Raw genomic sequence first — 22,187 nt, 5'->3', positions numbered from 1 at the left:
TGGTCTATAGATATCATTAGGGCTGCTATTCCATTGCTGATTAAAAAAAAAAAAACACGTGAATACCTTTGAAAACATATTTTGCAAAATAGGCTACTGGATAACATATTGCAAACATGAACAAAAAGGAAGCTGCACCAAGCGTTTATACTTGTATTGAAATTGCAGTATAAATAATTGGAGTTGGGCTTAAACTGCATTGCAGAGAAACATACTTCACTTAACATGGAAAATGATTTGTTTCTTTCTGTCAAAATGAGAAGACTGGCTGCATCTTTGGCAGTGAATAAGTCAACCTTCTTAGTGTTTTGTGTGTAGGCAGCATGCAGTTCCATGAGATTGCAGTGGGCAATGAAGCAGCAGAATTCAATTTGCAGCAGTGACCTAAGAGGGACTATTTTTAGTAATAAAATAGGTCAGGGGATGTGGCAGTGCAAACTGATAAATGAATAGTTTTCCCCTTCACTTTTGGGGCTTTTTTGCTCCAGCTAGCAGCTCTGTGATGAGGGGAAAATGAGATTTGGTGCTGTCACATGATCAGTGTTAGAATTCTTCTGTTGTGAAGGAATCTCAGGAAAAGCTCCTCATTTTATTTTAGTGGTAAAATATTAGAATTACTTTGCTTAGGGATTCGTGGAATGCAAAACAGCCTAGAGAGCTGGGTATTCTCAATCTGTTCCTTATAGTTGGTCTTAGTACTGTTGGAAACATTGTGTTGTGGTGTTGGCCATGTGACAAGCAGTTTTTGCTTTTCTCTACTAGCTCTTCTTATGCGTTTTTTAATTTGTTTCCATTACCACTTAGCATGAATTCCAGAGTCCTCCTGCAGTGTCAGAGATGAGGAACTGCTTTATTCCATACCTTTGGGTCTTTAGGTAATTTCAAAGAAGTGTGCAAAAAATCTGATTGCCCAGTACTTCTTGTGTAACAGAGCAATATGAGTCTGCAGTGTAATGAATTGCATTTCCATACTCATTTTTTTCTGAAATTGCATTTCAGTGTAGATGAAAGCACTTTTTGGTAGTTTATATGCACTGACATAAACTATTTTATTAGTAATTAGCAGCATGGAAGAGTCCCTGGAAGCTCTAGTCATGGAGCAGAGCATGTTGATTCCATATAAATAGTAGAAATACCAGAGTTAGGCTTGATCCTAAAGATTGATTTTTTCCTGGGAAAAAAAATAAAAATAAAAATGAGATCTCCAGTGCTTCCTGCAGCTCATTCACTATCAAGGTGTCACTTCACATAATAAAGTACAGTTCCAGGATGCTCTGGCTGTTGCTGAAGTTGTCTCCAGGAATCAGTGAGGCCTAGTGAGGTGCGCTGGGCTGCCCAACTCTCCTGCTTCAGAACTGAGCAGATACCCCTCCGGAGGCTGCTTAATGCTGTGTGAATGTACAGGCCTATGCTGGTTCCCATGTATCTATTCCTGCATTACACTGTGACCTGAAGCACTGGTGTGGGGCTGTATGATTTGGGGAGGCATACCCTTAAACTTTCCCTTAACTTCATCTCCCATCCTTGCAAAATGTGTTTAATATTCAGATCTGTCTGGTGGGGGCTGTGAAGAAGTACTGTTTAACAATGTTCTGATAGTTCTTAAAATTTCATGGATAATATCACTTTGATAAGGAAACTATATTAGATGTTGATCACTGGCAGAAAAATTTTAAGCCCAGTCTGACTTTGGTGCCTTTTTTTTTTTTTTTAAGATTGCAAGTTCTGTATTATCTTCTGGTTTAAAAAAGTGATTAAGCAGCTTAATAATACGTGTATCTACTTGCTGTATTTTCCTACAGTCGAGATCTGTTTTTGTATTGCAAATAAACACTGCATGCCTCAGTATCAAGTGGCATGGCTTTTCAGTGGTTATTTGAGATTCATTTCAAAAGTACAAATTCCGGTGGGATCAAAACAGTGGAGAATGTCTCAGGAACAGTAAAAAAATTTGAGGAGGCTTTTAGTCACATTCTGTAATTAGTGTCATGTAATGTGCTTCTAAGGGAGATCTTTTGCTGTCCTGCATCTTCCTTTGATCTGAAAGGGACAGCAATTCTTTTTTCTTGTTAACCTTGTTTTGCGAAAGAAAACTCAACAGTAGCATTGCATATTAGCTCAGTTCTTTTGTCTTTCTGCCCATCCAACTTGTGAGTTTCGTGGCACCTCACATCTGTGTATTTGGGGGATATGGAGTCTGATGGGCACTGTCTGACAATACAGCAGTAGGAGGTCTGGTGGGGAAGTCAGCCGTTTCATGATAGCACTCAGTATATCTTCAGATTGAGTCTAATTCCAGTCTCTTTCTTTCCAGGTAAGTGTAAGTAGAGTTTAAATTTTGGATCATCTGGCCACAGCATGGTCTTGATGTGCCCAATATGAAGTGGGTAGCCTTTGAGGTCTGGCTAACCGCTCCTCAGCAGTGCTGGGGAGAAAATAAGTTGGCAAAGCTCATGGTCTGAGGTGAAGACAGGGAGACTATTTACTAGGGGCCTGGTGAGACTTGGTCTGTGCCTCATGAGCTGGAATCGGCTGGGGCAGCCTCCCTGCTGCCCTGCTGACAGCACCAGGTGCTGAGCTGGCGTGTATGTCAAAAGAAGTACCAGAGCTGGTGTCTGAAGCAGCTTTGCAACGAGGTTGATCGCTACTGTGGTAGTTTCAAAGAAAGAAATCAGTTGGATCAACGCTGAGCTGAGGTGTGTGAGAAGCAGATCTTGTTCCAGGTGCTGGTGTTTAGGTGATGTGAGGCCTCCATCATGGTTCCTCCCTTTTCGCCTATGGTACGTGGTCTTCTCTGGGGGGTTAAGGGTAGTGATTTGATGCTTTTCATCAATATTATCCCATATACATCAGCAGTAAAATTGTAGTCTGATCTTTCCAAACTAAGGTTTCTGTTGGCAGAGGGTGGCTGTGGGCCCACGGTGTGGGGTAAGCAATGGCTTCTGCATGTTGCTGGGAGTGTGGGAAGACCTGCAAAATTAATATGCTAGCAGGAAACTACAAAATGCATCCCTGTTCTTCCTTCAGGCTCAAATGCTTCTCAGGGTGTTTCTGTTGTTGCCTGTCACTCTGAGGTGTATTGCCTAAAGGAGGCAACTTGTTTGAGAAGGCAGACAAGCAGCAATGTGTGGCTACAAGAGTAGCCAACTGTGTCCTCCATACCAAACCACAGTGTCCTGAGGTGATCCTTGTAACTGATGCTTTTTGCTGTGCCTAAGCTGGGAAATTCTGTGGTGAGCTCTGAGGCAAGTGTGGGTGGATTTGCTGATAGTAAGCTATTCAGAAAACAGTTGCATATTGCATAACTTAGTGCCTGCAGAGCAGGCTGGTTGCGGTGGTGTGACCACTGCTAGGGTCAGAAAACACACAGGGCAAACCCTACTGCAGCAGCAAGTGCATTGGCTTGCTCAACACTAGCTGTCACTGTTCAGGGATCTGTTCTACGTTTTATCTCAGTTATGAATTTTCAGGGCTTTGTCCAGCATATGTGAAGCTACTCGTGTATACATAACTTCTGGTTCTCTTTGCTGGTTCTGTTGATTCATGATCTATTTTAAGACACTCGAAAAAAGTTATTTCAAATTCTGTATGTATGTCTTCAGTGCAAGATCCATGTCAATAATACCACAGGCAAGATTTTTAAAGAAGCACTAAGGTGCTGTGTTTGCATTGAGGCCTGTGTTTTCTCCCTTGATGTTTGGATTTGCACACTCCAGAGTGTACCTGCTCCACATGATTTTAAGCTTGGGTACAGATGTGTTTCCTTTCTAGATGTAGTTCACGGGCTTCTTGGGGCAGACAACATGCCTTTTATTTTCTCCTATATTTGTACAGGGCTGTATGTGGCAAGATCTTGGTTCACATTTGAATTTGTTGATGCTGACATGACAGTGATAAATGTGGCTAAGTGTGGACTTGCAACTTGATAGCAGCAGTGTCAGCAGAGGTGGAAGCTAAGCTTCGCAAGTTTGGCCCAGAAATGGTATATCAATTATGAATGAGAGCACACGTGTTTTGTTGCAGGCAGGGAGGGTTTTGGCTATTGTTGAAATTATTTGGGAGGAAGAAAATTGGTTTTATTCCCAGGTTTGGAGGTGACTTGAAAGGATTTATGTCAGATTAAAGATCTTGCTGTGCAGAGAACTTTGATTAATAGGTTCACTCAGGAATCATAACTGCAATAATTGTAATTGGAGGCAGGTTTTTGATTAAGAGTCACCTTGTAGGGTCTCTCCTAACTGCTGTCCTTGAGAAAGTGGAAACCTGGAAGAGGAGTTTGTGACTTTCCATTACCAAGCTGGCACTAGAAAATGGCAGTAGCTAGACCCTGCTGTTAGAAAAGGCCTAGAGAATCAGCACAGCACTTTGTGCTCAATTGGTGCTGGTTTAAGTCACAGGTGCGTAGAAGTTGCATCCAAAGGGGAAAAAGCTTTTTTTTAATTAAAAAAAAAGAAACAAAAAACCCCCAAGATTTCAGCATGAAGAAGTGTGATGGCAATGAGGCGAGTGTTGGACAACTTTGTCCTTCAATGACACTTCTGAAGTTTTATGTCATGGATTTTGCCTTTTCCATCTAAAATTGATATTGTGTTTCTGGGAAGAGTGCACAGAGCTCCTCTGCAAAGTTTGACAGAGAAAGTGAAGAGATATTCCTTTTTTTTTTTTTTCTGTGAAAACTAGATGAGGGAACTACTGGAATAGAGAAGAGATGAGCTATGGGGCATTTACGGAAAGGAAAGCGGGAAGGAAAAAGACATCTGATTGTTCTTTGGCCTTCAGTCAAGCAGCTCTTTCTTAATATTCTCTTGCTCAGAGCTTTGTTAGATTTACTGTTCCTTTTAATGTCCATTGCTGAGTCTAATATTGAATAGTAGGTGAAAACTTTCAAAATGTCTTTGACAAATTTTGAAGATGGCATCCATAACCCAAGGGCCCCTCCTGTCCCAGGTGGAAAGGGAACGTGTGAGCTTCAGGCAGTGATGACGTTCTGAATGCCTGATCTGTTTGTACCAAGTTTCTACCCTCAAAGGGAAGAGTTGAGATCCTTTCTGGAAATCCGAAGTTAATGGTGCAGTAATAACTTGCTGACTTACTGAATATTCACAGTCTTTTTTTGACCCAGAAAATAAATCCGATATTAATTTCCTTCAGAATTAGAAACCTGGAAAGAACAATATGTTCTTAAGAAGTATCACTGAATGACATTTAAATTTTAAATAACTTTATTCAGTAAGTGGTTAAGAATTGCAGAAATAACCAATTGGTAATACAGGCCTTGAGCAAAGTACAATATAAGAAACACTGAAAACTGTTCCTCTGCATGATTAAGAGAGTCTGGTTTGCTGTTTTGATTTAGTGACTGGCTGAATGAATTCATTAATTGTGTATAACTGCTTTTACTTCTGGGTAGTAATTTTTTATTACAGATTTCATTACTGGATGAGGTTTTCCTAGGGAGGTTCATATCATCCAAAGTTAAATACATGAAAACGTTGAGGAGGCTCAGCACTTCCTTTTTACGTTGGTATTTTTCATGGCGTGGTTTTTACAAACTACAGAAAAATTCTGTACTTAAGATAAAACCTAAGTTTTATCTACTTGTGGTCATTACTTGGACTAAAAAAAAATATTGAAATACTTGCCATGTTCCTTGTTACATTTTTTTCTAAATAGTGGTGTGGGACTGGAAGACTCTTTTTTACCTGGATGGTGAAGGATGAGGCAGACACTTATTTTTGAAACACTCTGGAAATACGTAAAACACTTGACATTCAAGTACTTCTGTGTCTGCATTTGTAGAGTGAGAGGTCATGATATCCAGATCAATGTGAGTAAGAATATAAATATAGCATTTGCAAGAAATCAAGCAGCGTAGGAGAGATCCTGAATGTCTTGGCTTGTTGTTGGAACACTGTTTTTTATAGGAAAGACTCATTTCCTGGACAGCTTGCAAACAGTATGGTTTGCAAATGCCTCTCTTGGAGGATCTCTATCAGAGCTGTGTGGAGTAGAAACACTTATGGTCATCTCCTGGAGGCTGCAGGGCAGAAGTGTTGTGACCTGGCTGGTCCTTCTGGCCAGAGGGCAGCAGTCCCTGGAAGGCCACTATGTCTGTGAGAACACCAGTGTAGAAATTAGTGTTAGGAATCTACTGTTTTCTGAGGGATGTTCCTGAAAGTGAGAAAAAAAGAGAGCATTGAGAAATTCTCAGGTTTCCTTTTTTTTTTCTAGCCCACATCTTCAGGTCATTTGTCTGCAAGTAGAACAAAGAGCTGTAAAAGACTGCAAGATGAGGACGATGTCATCCCTTCTCTCCCCCTCAGTTTTAGCTTATGCTGACCCCTGTTTTGCACTTGTGTAGCAGACGGGGTGGGTGAATCCCCAAGTCAGCTTTGTGGCAGTGGAGGCTACTGTGATGTTTTGATAAATCAGTTCTTGCCTGTGGGCTCTGACACTTCTAATATTACTTTGTTTTCTGTGAGAACAAGCTTTGCCTGTGTGATACCAAAAAAGAAAAAGAAAAAAGGGATCTTTGTGAGAAAAGAAGCATATGGACGTGATAGGCAGGGGTCTGGATAGGAAGCATTGGTCCTGTTTGCAGCAACGAGAGGCAGGCACTGCTTCCACTTCGTGTCAGCCTGTGGTAGCTCCTAATCCCTTGTGTGTGATTTGCTTTTTCTGTGCTTTCACCTCACAGAAACATATCTGCAATGTCAAACTCTTATTTACATCTTATTTACTGGATTCCAAAACTGGAATAATGGTCTGTGCTCCATGGTCTATTGCTCTGTGGATACAGAATGCAGAGAGCTGTCTGGTGAAATACAATTATACCACGTACGTGTGGATCTGTGGATAGTTTATTAAGCAGATGCAGGAATAAATCATATAGCAGTAAATTTAACATTTCTGTATTACTTTGTTTCAAAAGTCTTCATTTTGATCATTTGTATTATTTATAAACAGGATTTCAGGATGATTAAATAAGCTTTATCTTGGTAATCATATACTTTGAGAGCGAAATGTAGCAAAGACATAAAGGATGAAACTGATCTGAATGTAGCTGATAAATAAAGGGACGGTGCCATCCTATTTTTATCCAGAGTTTAATCCCACTCCAGAGTTAGGAAAGTGACCTTCACTCCATAATTTAAGAGGCAAACTAATTTTGACGGAGGTGGGAATGCATCTCTCTGGCGTAGGACTCATCAGAGTGAGTCTGAGTCAAAAGCAGTTGCCCTCTTGGCAAATAGGCTTAACAAGAAAACTTAGCTGAATGGATGAGCCTTGAAAATGAGTTGGCCTTGACAGTCAAGGAATTTGGTCTGTTCTGGGTGATGAAGGCTGAGAATGGAAAGCTGCTTCTGGGGGACATATTTAACATGCACAGCGGAGTGTGTTATACATGTAATTTCGATCAGGTGTATGTGTGCATATCCTTTAAAGAGGGACCAGCTCTTGTTTTTGTGTTTTTTTTTTTTCCTTCTATTTTTCCTGGTATTTCTGTGGCTGTGGCTTCATTTTAGCTAAATACTCTTCAGTACCTGCAGAATTCTCTTGCACTTCTCTGTCTGAAGAGATTTTTTCCTTGCAACAGGAAAACAGTCCCTGTTGCCTCCTGATGCCTCTGGCCTGGGGTAGCGCTGCAGTGCTGCACCAAGAGGCAGATGTCCTTGCTGCACTCCAGTTGCTTCCTCTTTTACCCAGACCTCTGGCTGCTCATTTGCCAATAAGTGCTTTTATGGCTGGTTTAGGCTAGTAGGAGAAAATGGCTTTCAGTCCTGGGAAAACAGAATATGAGAAAGTTAGACGCATTCATCATTTTCTGCAGCTCAGACTTGATATGACCTCACTTACCCTCAGCAAGGAAAAGCCCCATTTCATGCCTGTTATTTCCCACTCTCGTCCTAATAACTGTCTCCACTCCCTGCAGGATATAAGCCACCTTCTTCAGAACTCAAGAACACAGATTTTTTTTTATCTCAGTTCTAGGCAGTGTATTTGCACAGTGAGGCGTGTGTATTCTTTAGGGACATCTCCAAAGCCCAAACATCCTTAGGGATATCAGATCCCGCAGCCAGAATCTGATGAGTCAGCACTAAAGATAGCAGAAGTTTTGTTATTTTCTTTTCTACGCTGAATCTGCAGTGTGTCACTACGTACATTTCTCTACTGTTGGGTAGGTTTTGATGTCAGTTGCTTTTTTTTTTTTCCTTCTAATATTTATTCAGTTTGGAACTGTGTCATGGTTTCTATAATTTTAGACTGCTTCTGAGGGTTTTTTCTTTAAATCATCGTAGTTGGGGAATTGCAGAAACGGTAGAGATTCAGGCCTTGGCATAACATCTTGCTTCCAGGATGTGTGATGACATCAGGAGAGCTGCACCCCCTCAAAGTCAGTGTACTGTGAGAAGAGAGATGATATTGAAAAATGGGACAGATTCTCTTCACAACTGCCAAAATCAGTGGCAGAACGGGACTTTGAAAAGTATCTGCCATATATGGAATAGTTTTGGAGCTCTTTTGGATTGTTTCTGGCTAACTTATCACCTAATCCTGTGTGAGAAAAAGAGAGAGACTGGGCTCAACTTCAATTCCTGTGCAGAGAGGGGTAATTTAATGACAGTTTGCTTTGTGTCTGGTGGAGGTAAGCCAGATTTATCATGTTACCTTTTTTTAAATTGAGGTTTCTTCTGTGTTTCTCTCTTCTTACACTCCAATAAAAGTACCCTTTATTTAAATGGAACCAACAAACAAAAAAGCAACCTTCCCTCCATGTTGCAAACGAGACATTTTAAAAAGGAGAACTCATATTTCTATTCCTCCCGTTCCTTTGTTGCAATGCTGTATGTTTTCACATAGGAAGAAGCACAGGGAGGTTACCCATTGCGTGGTCTTGCAAGCTTTGAGATTTACTGGATTTCTCTCTGGGAAAACTGCTGATGATAGGGTCTGTCCCATCCACAGGCAGGTAGGAATGCAAAGCTCACATGCTAACTGCTCCAGGAGGGCTGGGTTACAGCCAGGACTGCTTTGTGGTATGGCCAGGATGGTGACTGCCTGCAAGACAAGATCAGAATCGGTGCTTACGCTGTGTTCCCTAAGCTCTAGACAGAGCTTGCGTTGTCTGAGGAGCTCATGCACAGGAACAGGAAGATCAGAGAGATGAGGAACTAGGAAGAGTTGAGACTATTGCCTAAAATTACCTTAAATTTTTAAGCATTGGAAGGGTCCAGTGATGAGAACAAAAATATAAACAGTTCCTGCAGAGTGACCATTTGTGAAAGTCTCTGCATTAGTACAGGCAGGTCTGAGGCCTGTATGAAATTTGTCCACAAATAATGAGTGAAGTCAAACAATGGTGTATTCCCAGCCTGAGCCAGCTCTTTCTGCGCTCATTTTGTATTTCAGTGTGTAACAAAGCTTTGTCTTCCACATACTTTGGATTTTTTTTTAAATTGGAATTGGAACATGCTTTCAGATGACTTGGTTATAGATTCACATGCAGTTTCTGTGAAGACTTCAATGCTTAAAGGCTGTTCAGACCTCTGTGGTTAAGTTAGCAGCTAACAGTCAGCACAAAGGTTTGCTCAGCAGCAAAGCACTTCCAACATCTGCAGATGACAGCAGCAATTGATATCACTTGGGTCAGAACAGTCAGACTTGTGAACAGAAGCCTATCCCTCAACTAATGCACTCAGCTTGATCAAATGGGAGTGTTACTGCCAACAGCATTTAAAAATGGATGATGAGTGGTCTTCCACTCTGTCCTGCAAATGTTTTGAGGGTAAAGAAGAAGATCAGAATTGTTTTTGAGTCAGCTGAAATAAGCAATAGTTCCTTGAATTGGCAAAAGCTCAGCATCTGAGATATGACACAGGACAATAATAATGAAATATCCCAAGTTAATATTTGCAGGAGTGTCTGCTCAGTAATTGTGCTGTCTTAGAATTGATTTTCTCTATGTGAATGTAAATATTTTAACTATCACTTAATTTTCCTACCAGTCTTGAATCTAAAGCTGAGCTGCATTTCCTTCACTTACACGTAGCCTCTTGGGATCTCAACAGCCACAGCATATTAATCATCACCATTGTGATGCCTCTTCTCTCTTGAGCTGCTCCTTCTCAGGCAGCTTTTGTTTTGTCCAACAAGTTGGTGGTTCAGGAACCAACCAATGCAAGCTCCTAGAGATACATCCTACATTTACAAACCTCAAGTTACCTACTATGGACTGAATGTTGCTGTATATCCAGGAAAAAAATATGCCTTCTTAATTGAAGGTAATGACTTTGACTGGATGAGAATAACAAGAAAACAAAATAATAATAATGACTCATGCTAACAGTATGAGGAACTCCCTGTTTACAAGCTTCATTTGGCTCGCTTTATTCCTTCAGTGTTCCCAGCAGTGACTGCTAATGGTTTTTGGAAGTCCTGAGTTCTTGGTTACCTGAGATAGTAATAATGGGCAATGGAGGTCCCTGATTCCAGAGGGCAGGAAAGGCCTGTCCTGAAGCTGCAGTTTCTTAAGTGAGCACTAAACTGAGCATCAGGAGTCACTAGGTAACTTTGAAGATACTCACTTGACCACAGCTCTATGTTCTGAACTCACTTCAGGCATCTTTGTGTGCACATGTGGATCAATGCAAGTCATACCCGTGCCTGCGTGTACACTGCTGAACCATCATTCTCCCTCATGGAGATGAACCTGTTTGTTTTCTAGCATGACTGTATTCTAGCCTGCTTTTCTGTTAGTTTCTGTATTTCTGTTTTCAAAGACGGAGAAATGCAGTAGCGTGATTGTTTTCACTGACTCTTTTTTTAAGAGATCTCTTTTTTAGTAATTGTTTCAGACACAGGTTGGAAGTAAAACTTGCTATCTCAAGCTCATCAGAGAACCAAGGCCAACAGAAGTAATTATTAAGTTCTAGAGATGCAAGTTTTAGAGAAATTGCCAAAGTTAGCACGGGCAGTGAATTTAGTTGCTTGCAGAGGTGATGAGTTTATCTGCTTCTCTGATGGGAAAGCTGCTGTTCAATTTGGAGTGATGCAGCATGCTTCCTTGTGATGCTCCCAGTGTGTATTACTGACAAGCAGATGAGAACATGGGGGGGTCTTCCTGGCTCAGAAGGAGAAGCGCTTTGTGATGGGGTGAGCAGGAGAGCACAGGGCACAGCCCTGTTTCTGATGCTTCCCATCAGTGCAAGGGGGGAATATGTCCTGGTGTCACCAGAGCTTGCAAGGCTTTGTCAGAATGAGAAAGGAATGAGAAAGGAATAATGGGGCTTAGTACCACCAGGCACTGTCAGTTCTTCCTGCCATTTTCTTCTGTGTTTCTTTTTACCAGATGTCACCACAGTTTTGGCTTGTGATCCAGAATCCTGGAGGATACCAGCTGTTGTTAGGATTGGGTCAAGTGAAGGACTGGGGTGCCAAGTGCCTGTCACTGCTCAGGTGTGGAGATGATATCTCTATTTAGCAATCATCTTTATTTAGTAATGGCTGGAGCTGAAATTCTTGGCTTTAGCATGGACAGCATAGTGAAAAACTGAAATTTCCCTCACTCTTGAATAAACAAGAAATAATTCCTTAAAGGCTAAGCTATTTTTCTTCATTTTTTGGGAAGGTTACAATTTCCTATTTACTCTCTCAAACTGGCTTCTGGCCTGCACGTGTGGCACCTTCCTAGATTGCTGTACGTTTTTACAAGACCAGCAGTGTTTCCTGTGAGCCAGGAAAGTGTAAATCATTATGTGCACAGCAGGACTATTCAGAGATTATCTGCTAACCTCCAACTCGACGGGTTACTTTTTTTCTTCTTGCTGTCAGTTTTAGCTTTTATGTTTTGCTTATCTACTTTTAAGCGAAGTAGTGTTGTTCTAGACCCTCCCATTTCCCCTTTGGAAATCTGATTGACCTAGAGGGCCCTGAACAGAGAACCACCTGGGCTGTAATTGCTTGCATTCAGAAATACAGTTGCATTTATCATATTCAGCCAGCCCTGCTTTCTCTGGTAGTTTTCCTTGCACTGTCTCCTCAGGTTTGCTATCAAGAGTTTTGAAGATATATTCGCATTTCAGACTTAAATATGAACTCCATTTAATTAAGATAACATCATCAGGATAATTAAACTTCCTAAGATGGAGCAAGTAAGCCCTTGTGATTCACAGGCTGTGCCTTGTGACTTTGTGCTGCGCTGGATAGCTGCACACATGTCCCAGCAGTGTGGAGAGGCTCTCTGATGTGCACTGGCCAAAGCTGCAACCTCACAAGGCAGGGGCAAGTGTCCTGAGTCTCCTTCAGTCCTCTTCTTAGGAACATGCTCCAGGATCTGACCAGAACTTCATTTCATAAGGAACTGTGGTTTTGGCTTGTTTGTAGACACAGTGTTTTTGCTTAGGAGCTCTTTGGGACTGCATCTTCTCACCAGGCTGCTGATGTCTTTGTCATTGCCGTACTGTAAGTGGTGGGACATAGCGTGGCATGGGTTTGGCCATGTGCAAGAGCTGCCTGCCACTGACAACATAATGCAGCACTTAGGGCAGCCCTCTGCTCTGTATTGCAGTCCTACAGAACTTTGAGGCAGATTTGGAGGGTTACCTTGAATATTCAGACCTTGTAGTGTGTGAGAGGTTGGGGTGGCATCTGTCTCTTTGATTGAAGAGATATTTCCATAGTCAGGGTAAAACTTGACTGGATGGGAGGTAACTTTCCTGAGGCTGCTGTCAGCTCTGAGCTGAAGACTTAAATGCCATTATTTTCCATGCTGATTGTCAGAAAAATGACATATGCGTGAGCTGTGTGGCTTCTTCATTGCTTAAAAAGCTCTTAGCATACCTCAAATTTGGGGTCAGTGAGGTATCCTATGGAAATAGAGCTAGTTTGTATGCCATCCAGAAAGAGGTTTGCTCCTGACAACCTTTGAACCAAGGTATTAAAAGAAGTATTTCCTCCTTTGTAACTAATCATATAGGAAAGGGAGTTTGACTAGTAAATGTGTTTTTATGAGGGTACTTTTCCTTCTACCTCATAATCTATGCAGATGAAAATTATTCTTTCCATGAAGTACTTGAAATCATTTTCTTCAGAAATAAGGGTAGATTTGGTCTGTGGCTTAAAAATTAATACTTGAACAAATGATTGCATAAGGAAATGAAAAGACTGACATCTTTTTTTCTGCTAATAAATACTGTGGCTAAGGATTGGTTGATTAAAAATTTCTGTCATTTAAGTCCAAAGGCTCATTCACATACGTTGGCCATAGAAGAAGCAGACAGATGGATGTTTTGCCTATGTGGATCAAATGTTTCTGAAATTCTTGATTTAACAGACATACAGATAAAGCAGATAAAGCAGAACTGAGCCAAGGCAAAATTGCTGAGTGCGATGCTTTTTTTTTTTTTAACTTTATGACTCATTAAATTGAGGATGAATCTATGCTACAACTATCTTTAATATTAATGTGAATGCTTCAGAAGATGGCTTTCATGGCAGACAGTGGAAATACATCTGTGCCTAATCTTGAAGCAGGTTCTTCTTTCTTTCCTTATAGCAGTGGCAGGGAAGCCATAAAGCAAATGGAACTAGCACAGCATACCTTGTTTTTCAGTGTCCAGTGCCAGTTAGGAGGTTCAGCTTTGTGCTTCCGAGTCCTCTGCACATTTTGTTCATTTTCCACTGGACTGAAGCCTGCCTGCTCGGGTGCTGTGTGAGCCCATTCCTTCTGCATGGCTCTGTCGTGCCCTGGGAGACACTGAATGAGCGAGAGCAGCCTTGCCGTGTTTCCTGTTTGTGAAGCACTTCCAGCTGGGGACAGAAAGTGCTGTGCACTATTGTGTTCAGCTGCGTTTGTTCTAAATAACTCTAACACTGCTGCGTGCTTGTTCCTTGCAGAAGAGTAGAACGTCTTCCAGTAGGCTGAGGGGTACCCGGACTGGGCAGTAACCACTCTGAGTAAACTCTTCTGCTCCAGCTCTTTTCTTTGCTGTGCAGTTTAAATCGAGGAGGTTGCAAAGGAAGGTTTGTTGTTGTATTAGAATTCTTGTTTGGAGCTGGTGTGCAGACGTGCAGAGAGTTTTAGATGAGTAGAGTGATTAACTTGCAAAATGTAGCTGTGATATTTGTGGTGAAGGAGCTGTGATTTGCTAGCATTCTTTTTTGTCTCTTTCCATGAGGAAACCAGTCTCAGAAGCAGAGCTGAACAGGGGTTGGGACTGAAACCCTCACCGTGCTGCAGCTTTTTCAGTGTGATCCTTTCTCTTCCACTTGATGAGCTTCTGAGTAACCCTGGTGTACTCTGTAATGTGCTGTGCAGGGCTCCCTCGTTGCCTTTGAGGAGGAGACAAGCTCTGTAGTACTTCCAAAGCTCTGCTGATGAAGTCAACGTAACAGATTTATTGGAGTCAGTCAGGTATCTGAACAGAGGTGTTTCCAAGCAGGTATAAGGTCAGGATATGAGCACATCCTGAGCTCTTATTAAGCAGAGACTTGAGCTGGTAGCTACTGAACAGAAAGATTGTAATTTATTTTTTTTGCAGTGAAAGGCCGTAACTTCCTTCCTGAACCCTTTGGGAAGGGCTGGGAGGTGTCAGTGCCTTCCTGCAGCAACTGGTCAGCTCTGGCTGCATGTACTTGGCCTGTGTATGGGGCACTGGTGCTAATGGGAGGGCAGGGAACGTGCATGTGTGTGCAGTGTGCTTCACGCCGGGGGTCAGTTCTAGGATGGGGGTGCGATGGAAGAGGAGAGCCTTCCATGAAGATGCTTCCCCAAGCTGAGCAAACGCCACCTTGTATACTTCACAGCTGACGCTTAAAATAGAGATAATAAATTGATCCATGTTTTGTTTTGTTTTTAAGCTGGTTTTCGGTTTCCAGATTGGCTTTTAAGTATCTTGTTGCTATGGAGAATGAGCAACTCTCTGCTATGTAGTGGGTGCAGAGAGCAGCGCTCCTCGCAGCATGGTGCTGTGCTGCCTCGCCATCCTGCAGCTTTTTTCCCCAGGATAATACGGCTGTGGCTGGTGTGCTGCTGTTTGATCTTGTCTGCATTTGTGATTGATTTCTTCCTCCCGTGCCCTTTAGGAATGTTTTTTCACCATCTCTGATCTTACTTTATCTCCTCTGCCTTTTTTCTCAATGAGGGCTCCCTTTGCTTCCAAATGGAAATGAAACTTAGCAAAGCCTTATCTTTTCTCTCCCAGATTTTTTTTTTTTGCAATATTTACAGCCACAGAGAGATGCCAGATTTGCGGTAGGCATGGGAAAATATTTTGTGACCGATGCATCATCTCTCTGTTCATAATTTTTTGAAGTGCAAGAGGCCAGGATTCTGATGCAGTGTGTACAGCAGAGACAAAAGGTTTTTCTTTGCATTGACAGAAAGTGTCTGCCAGTGAGCTGCCACCGCAGTGCAGCGGGCACGGCGACAGGCATGTCAAGAGCTATGCATATCATGTCAGACGTGGCTCTGTCCCATGTCACCTCTCAAGCTCGGGCTTGTCCCTGCCAGGCAGAGGTAGTGCAGTTGCTCATGTGCCCTTCCCAGTGAGGAGGCGTGTCTGAGGGGCAGAGAGGAGAAGGGGCAGAGCAGTGGCAGGGAGCGTATGGACTGAAGTACCCTTGGATGTGAAAGGGAGCAGCGTGTTTTTTCAGTGCTGTTGTCAGAGCCTTGGAGCCAGAGCTTCAGGTGCATTTCTGGGCTTGAATTACTGAGTGCTTTGTTTGTACTCCTTGCCTCCCCTGCTGCCAGTAACTGCAAGACCAGTTAGGGGGAAAAAAAAATGAATGGTATTTGCATTGAGGATGCAGAAATGAGCAAGGGAAACTTGGAACAAACCAGAGGAAATGCTGTGAAAGCAAATTCACTTCTTTTGCTGGTGGTTGCTTGCTAGCTAGAGACTGATCCCGTGATTGTGAAAGGGTTCAGCTCCCACTGGGGCTCTGAAGAGAACAGGCCGCTTTTTCAAGGCCATCTGCTAAGCTTGTGGGTGCTGCTCAGTTCTGGAGACCTGTGAAATATAAAAACTTTGTCTGCTTGTTCATCAATGAGAATGCCATGTGCATGCTGGATTGACCCCAATTTTTCTCTTGGTTTCTTCTTAATTTACTGTATTAAATTGAATTTGTCTCTGTTTTCTGAATTATCTCTGATCCCCTGCAGTGAGCAGAAAGCCTGCTCATCTCCTGCTGCTGCTCTCAGCTGATTCTGCGTTGTTCAACTTCTCTTTGCTCATTGTGTGTGCCTGTCTCCAGCCAGAGAAATCTTAACTGTGAGGCTGCTCTGGCTGCCTCTTGTCCTTCAGGGCCTGTATTTGCTTGAACTTTCTTAGCATAGCCACAAAAGCAGTCCCAAAATGAAGGCTCAGATTTGCTGTAAAAAGGGAAGTTGGGAGAGTGGCAGCAATGCCTGTGGTGTGGACTGGTGCTTGGGATGTGATGGATTCCAAGGTGCTTAGCAGCCCTGCAGGGACACCGCTCCATGAGGGAAATAACTGGTTGTGTTCTAGTAGCCTCTAGGTTAATAGAGGGAGCCTCTAGGTCACAGGAAAGCTTTGCTGTCAGGAGAAGCTGACAAAGTGGAGCACAGGAGGTTCCCTCTGAATACCAGGCAGCGTTGCTGTGCTGTGCAGGTGCCAGAACACTGGCACAGGCTGCCTACTGGCTGTGGGATCTCCTCCTTGGTGATGTTTAAAAGCTGCCTGGATGTGGGACTGGGCACCTTGCTCTGGGTGTCCGTGCTGGAGCAGGGGCTGAGCCAGAGGGATGCGGAGGACCCTGTCCACCTGAACCTGCCTGTGGTTCTGTAAGATGAGGCTGTATGAGCTGTCTGTTAGCATGGTCTGCTTAGGAGCTGAGAGTTCAGTGATCAGAATGTAAAACTTGGCGAAAAATTTGGAGACTTTTCCAGGATTATCTGCTTATGTCTCCATGCCGACACTTCTGCATATTGCTGAGTTACTTATTTTGGGGGGGGAAAACAAGGTTCTCATTACTGAAGCAGTTATGCTTGGTGATCCCTCCAAGGAGCAGAGTCAGCTGCTCTGGTCTTTTTGCATGGCTGGAAACAGAGGAGGGGAAGGAGGAGGAGGAGGCTGCTCAGTTCAGCTGGCAAATAGTAGTTGCTAGAAAAGGAATTGCATGTCTAAGAAGATTTTCATTCTCATTTTATGTACAGGTGCTCTGGATCTGACATTAGGGAAATAGGTGTATATATACTTAGCATAAATACAATTGTTGTATTTTTGCAAAAACAGGAATGTGCTTATCTGCTGAGAGAAGCGTTGAAATGTAAATGCTCATCATCATCTCTGCTGGTAAGATGAGCCAAACTGTGAGGCTGAAGGTTGTCAGGCCCTCTTCTTCCTGGGAAACCAACTGAGATAAGATTTCCAGGTAGAAGCCTAAAATGTCAGAAATACGTAGATGTGGAGATTTTCTAATATCTTGTAAGGTAAATAGGATACTGTACTGAGCAATAACTATTTGATAAATTCATGCTTTCATTTAAAGATGTATATATGAAATGTATATATGTATATGGAGCTAGTAGGTTATCCCCATTGAGTTTGTTCCTTTTCCCATTTAAAATGGGAAATGTTTGTTACTGTGTGTAGCAGGTATCGCTTCCAAGTCCTGCACCGTCACTGCATACATAGTGATCATGTGCTGGTACAATGATCATTAGAAAAGCTTTTTTCTCAGGATCCAGATTTGAGCAGTGTTGTCATGAAGGGAGTACTGTGTTGTTTAAAACCTTGAGGACAGGCAGGATGCCAAGATTAGAGCTCTTCCACACACTTGTAAGTATCACAGAATGGCTTATGTTGGAAGGGACCTTACAGATCATCTAGTTCCAAGCTCCTGCCATGAGCAGAGTTGCCACCTAGTAGATCAAGCGGCCCAGGGCCCCATCTAACCTGGCCTTGAATGCCTCCAGGGATGGTTCTCTGGGCAGCTGTGCCAGTGCCAAATAGGCCCAGTAAGCTGAAAAAAGCAAACTAAATTCTACAGCACAGCAAAGCTCTGGATCGTCTTTCCCTGAGAGTCCTGAAGGTGACCCATCCAGCATTCACAATGATTTCAGTTCCTGGTCAGCTCAGGCAACACTTAGTCACTGTCCTGAAAAAAGGACAGATTTTAACAAGGAGTTTTATATCTCCATTTTTCTTTTCTTTTTTTCCACATAAACTCATTCTTGCCAACGTGTGCAGTAGGAGACATTTGTGGTCTTGCAGGTTTGTAAAATCTTATATATTTGCTAAACAATTGCAGTGTGAGCAGCAGCAGTCTCATCATGAGTGGGAAGCCCACAGCTGGAGAAAAGAAGGGAAGGAAAAGCCCTTGAAGGATGATCTTTTCATGGTTCTTTGCTGATACGCTGTGAGGCCGTAACCTGATGGCTCAGCAGCTTGCGGGCTGGTCCCTCACTCCGTAGTCTGTGTCAGCAGGGTGTTTAATATGACAGTGCTTTTTGTGATCCGAGCTGCTGACTTCTGGGACTGCTGAGCAGATGGTGACTACGTGAGAACACATGTAAGTGGCTGACACTGTAGATCTTGTTTTCCCCAGTTGTCGCACTGTTTGAGATGCAATGTTTAAGATCAGGGTCAGTGTAAGGATTTCATTCCTTAGGAAAAAAGTAGGGGAGGGGAAAAAACACCCCCAAACCAAACCTGAATATTTTGGTACCTCCCAGTTCTGATAACCTGAGGTACAGGAGTCTTCTCAAATCTTCCTATTCAACAGCTCTGCCAAACTTCAGAGAAGACTAAAATAACGCTACAGAATAAGTTTCCTGCATAGTGTGTTATGGGTTATGGTGCTGTTGCAAAATTCAAGCGTTTAAGTAAGTGTGAATCTGGTTTAAAAATGATACTTTGAAAGAAAATGAGGGCAAAGATTCCCTAATATCTGTAGATAAAGGCATTTGCTATTTCTTATGACTTCCACCAAGGACAAAGAAAAATGATGGTATAGTGTCTCCTCGTGATCACTTGAAAGCTGCAGTGTACTGCTGGATTCCTCTTTGGCAATCTTGTCAGACTCGAGTGACTGAAACGTGTCAAATTCTAATAGACAGAAACAGAACCTGAATTCAGAGTGTGCTGTCTGCTTTCTTGAGAGATGGATCTCAGAATAGATCAACCTTCTGACGCTTGTTCTTATGTCAGCACCTCTACCTTGTGAAAATTTAAATATTAAGCGTACTATCTGAATCAGAGCAACCCTTCAGGGTCCAAAACCAGCCTGCCTTGTTCACACAGTACACTTTTTACTCCATTTGCAGAAGTTATCTTCATATGTGCTCTTAAAAAATAATAATTCTGAAAACTTTCGTGTTTGGAAAGGATACAACTTGAGAACTGTCTGGCTAATGCACAGCATTTTGTTTTTGCAGAGTCACATTGGGTTTCTCAGTAAAGAGCAAAGATTGCTAGCTGCTTAGATGAGGAAAAGTAAGATCCTACAGGCTTGGAATCATGGGAAACTTGGTTGGGACCAGCAAACATGGAACTGTATACGTGTGAAGGAGCTGAAGTATCATGATTGGAAGGAAATCTTTCTGAGGAAGTAAGGCTGGGGGCACTGTGCTCCAAATGTCACGGTGTCCTTCTCTGCTTTCTGTAAGCTGTTTGTTTCCAAAATTTTCTGTTGGAAGCCACAGCTAGCACTGTTGCATCTGAGGCATTTATTTTGATGTTGTGACTGTAAATGCTCAGGAAAGAGCTGCTGCCTGAATGGAAGGACATATGAAACCAGATTGGTAGCCAGTGCAGATGCCTAGAGAGCAGCCAGCCCCTTAAGAACCATGGGGAGTGAAACACTGTCCTACGAACCCTCTGAGCCAAGGGGATCTGTATGTCTGCTTTTTATTGCAAAAGGGCTAAATTAGTATACTCAGCAACATGCACAGAGAGTGGGTTGTATTTTGCCCTGCTGATATAAGTGAATAATTGAATAATGACATTTCAGACTTTTTTTTCATAGTTGGAGAAAGAACAATACCCATGTACTGTGTGTGGTGAGCCTGTCCAGACAGCTCACGATAGTCCCAACTGCTGACCCCAGTATGAGAGGCCTCCTACGAGGAGGTGATAAAACAGTGCTGGTGTTGTATGACAGGAGTTTTGTAATGTGAGTAAATATCATCTGCTTAGCTGTGAGCAAATGAATCCTTTAAATATCACAGCGATAGATACCTTGGGGAAGAAACAAATGCATTGGAAATGAAAGCAACTGGAAAACATTGTAGTCTTTAAACAGAAATCTAGATTTTATCTTTTTTTTTTTTGTCATTTTTGTCTTCTCTTGAAAAATGCAGGCTGCGCAGGCGATGTATCAGATTTATTCAAATACAAAAATAGAGCTCCACAGCGTGAAAAATGAAAACAACTTTAGTTCGAGTAAGTTTATAGATAAATATGTTCCATCAAGAATAGGGTGTTTATTCTGCAGAGCTCTGATGGAATATGTTCTTATAAGCCCAAGTTAAAGAAGATTTCTAAAGGTAAATTGTCCTAAATTAGCATTCATCTGGTATTATATGTTCTAAAACAAAGTAGTATTGGAAAGCAGACATCTGAATGTGCTAGGCATTCACAAGGTGGGCAAAGTACAATTGCTTATTTCCTTGGAAATGTACTGGCCTGGAAGGTTCAGGATTTTTCCATTATGTTAATGCTCCTTGGCCGCGTTGGTGTTCAGCAATCTTCTGTTGCGTGCTGCTATGCGGTGCCTACACAGTGGGATCCTGGTTTTCAGGAGGGCTGGGCCTGCAACTATTAAGTCTTCATATTAATTACAAAGCCAGGAAAAGGAAATTGCAGTGTTGTTCCTCTTCTCGGAGGAAATCAGTGTATCTGATATTTAATTTAAAAATAACAAGCACCTTAAACATCTTGTGCAGCTGAGCAGAAGGTTCAAGTTGAGGTTTTTCTAGAAAATTTGAAGGCCAAATGTGCCAGCAGGTAGGGGCCACCCATGTTCCTGCAAGCAGTAGCATTTTCTGGGAGGAGTGTAGGAAATCATCCTTATTCTAAGTCTCTGAATCTGAAAGCAGTGGTTTGTGTCCTCTTGCAAAGGGTATGTTGTTCCTCTTGTCACTTGTATCACCTATGACATCAGACTTTATCATATTCTGCTGCAGTTAGTTGGCTTGGGGGCTGCTTTTCTTTGTGCCAGAATGTACCATGAAGTCCTTCTGCCAGCAATATTGTAGCTGAAATAAATACAATACACTTTAGTGGGAATTAATTGAAAATTTAGAGAGTCGTTCATGGTGTGTGACTGCGTTAAAAAATTATGTATCTTTTGTTTACAGTATGGATTCTTTGTCTTCTCTGCTTTTACCTTACTGTTCTGTGGCTGAGAATACAAATCATTATGGTTTATTAGTGTGCTCTGATATTCTTATCGTTGCACTTTGTTACATATAATGAATGAGCTAATAGACTAGAAAAGAGGGTAACAAAGTTTTGCTTATCATTTTCCTGGTGTAATAACAAATAGATTTACTGACATAGTTAGCTGTACAGTTAATTGATGGCTGCATGTTTGCAGCCAAATTCTCTGCTATTGTAATGGTGAAATGAATGGAATTTTGCCAGCAAACAGCTTGGCCTGTTTTCTGTTGGCTGCCTGGAAATGTGTTTTTACTTCTCAGCCGCAGTGTCTTGAAATATCTGTCTGCAGGTAAATCATGTTAAGATGGAAACTCATTTCTAGGAAACAGCGGATGTTTAGGGGAGCTGGTGAGGGATCACTTCAGTGCTGGGCTGACTGTCACACTGCCCATGGGCATATTCCTGGTCACTGGCCATCAGTTGCTAGTGATGGTTTTGCTTGATTTGGCTGTTTGTTGTGTATTTTTGTTTTGCTTTAAGTGGAGGTACAGTGCATCAATAAATAAATCAGAACAAACATTCCTACATGCACGAAACTTTAATTCAGGAAGCCGGTGTCTATTGCTGGGTGGAATGATTGTTTTGAGTAGCTGAACTAGGTAAGCACATGTTGACATTTTTGTTTGTGCATAAATTCATTCTTAATGTTACATGGCATAGCTGGATACAGGGAACATTAAAAGAGCTCGACACTGTCTGAACTGAGATTGTGGTGTCAAGCAGGAGGTGAAATTCACTTCATTCTAATCATTGATTAAAATTTTATTAGCAGGCTTTAAAGAT

At 42.2% G+C, this 22,187-nt stretch overlaps 1 long non-coding RNA gene across 1 annotated transcript; it reads right to left on the bottom strand.

Moving 5' to 3' along the window:
* Positions 1 to 7,469: 7,469 nt before the first annotated feature.
* On the bottom strand, positions 7,470 to 14,544 carry LOC116216650. Its single transcript, XR_004159837.1, has 2 exons — positions 13,601 to 14,544; positions 7,470 to 9,060 (listed from the first exon to the last, which is right to left on the bottom strand). It is a non-coding gene; the product is annotated as an uncharacterized LOC116216650 (long non-coding RNA).
* Between the last annotated feature and the right edge of the window lie 7,643 nt (positions 14,545 to 22,187).

Source organism: Meleagris gallopavo, chromosome 5 (assembly GCF_000146605.3).
Source record: "Meleagris gallopavo isolate NT-WF06-2002-E0010 breed Aviagen turkey brand Nicholas breeding stock chromosome 5, Turkey_5.1, whole genome shotgun sequence".
Lineage (NCBI taxonomy): Eukaryota > Metazoa > Chordata > Aves > Galliformes > Phasianidae > Meleagris > Meleagris gallopavo.
Note: the sequence above shows the minus strand (reverse complement) of the source record. Positions and strands in the feature narration are given on the sequence as shown.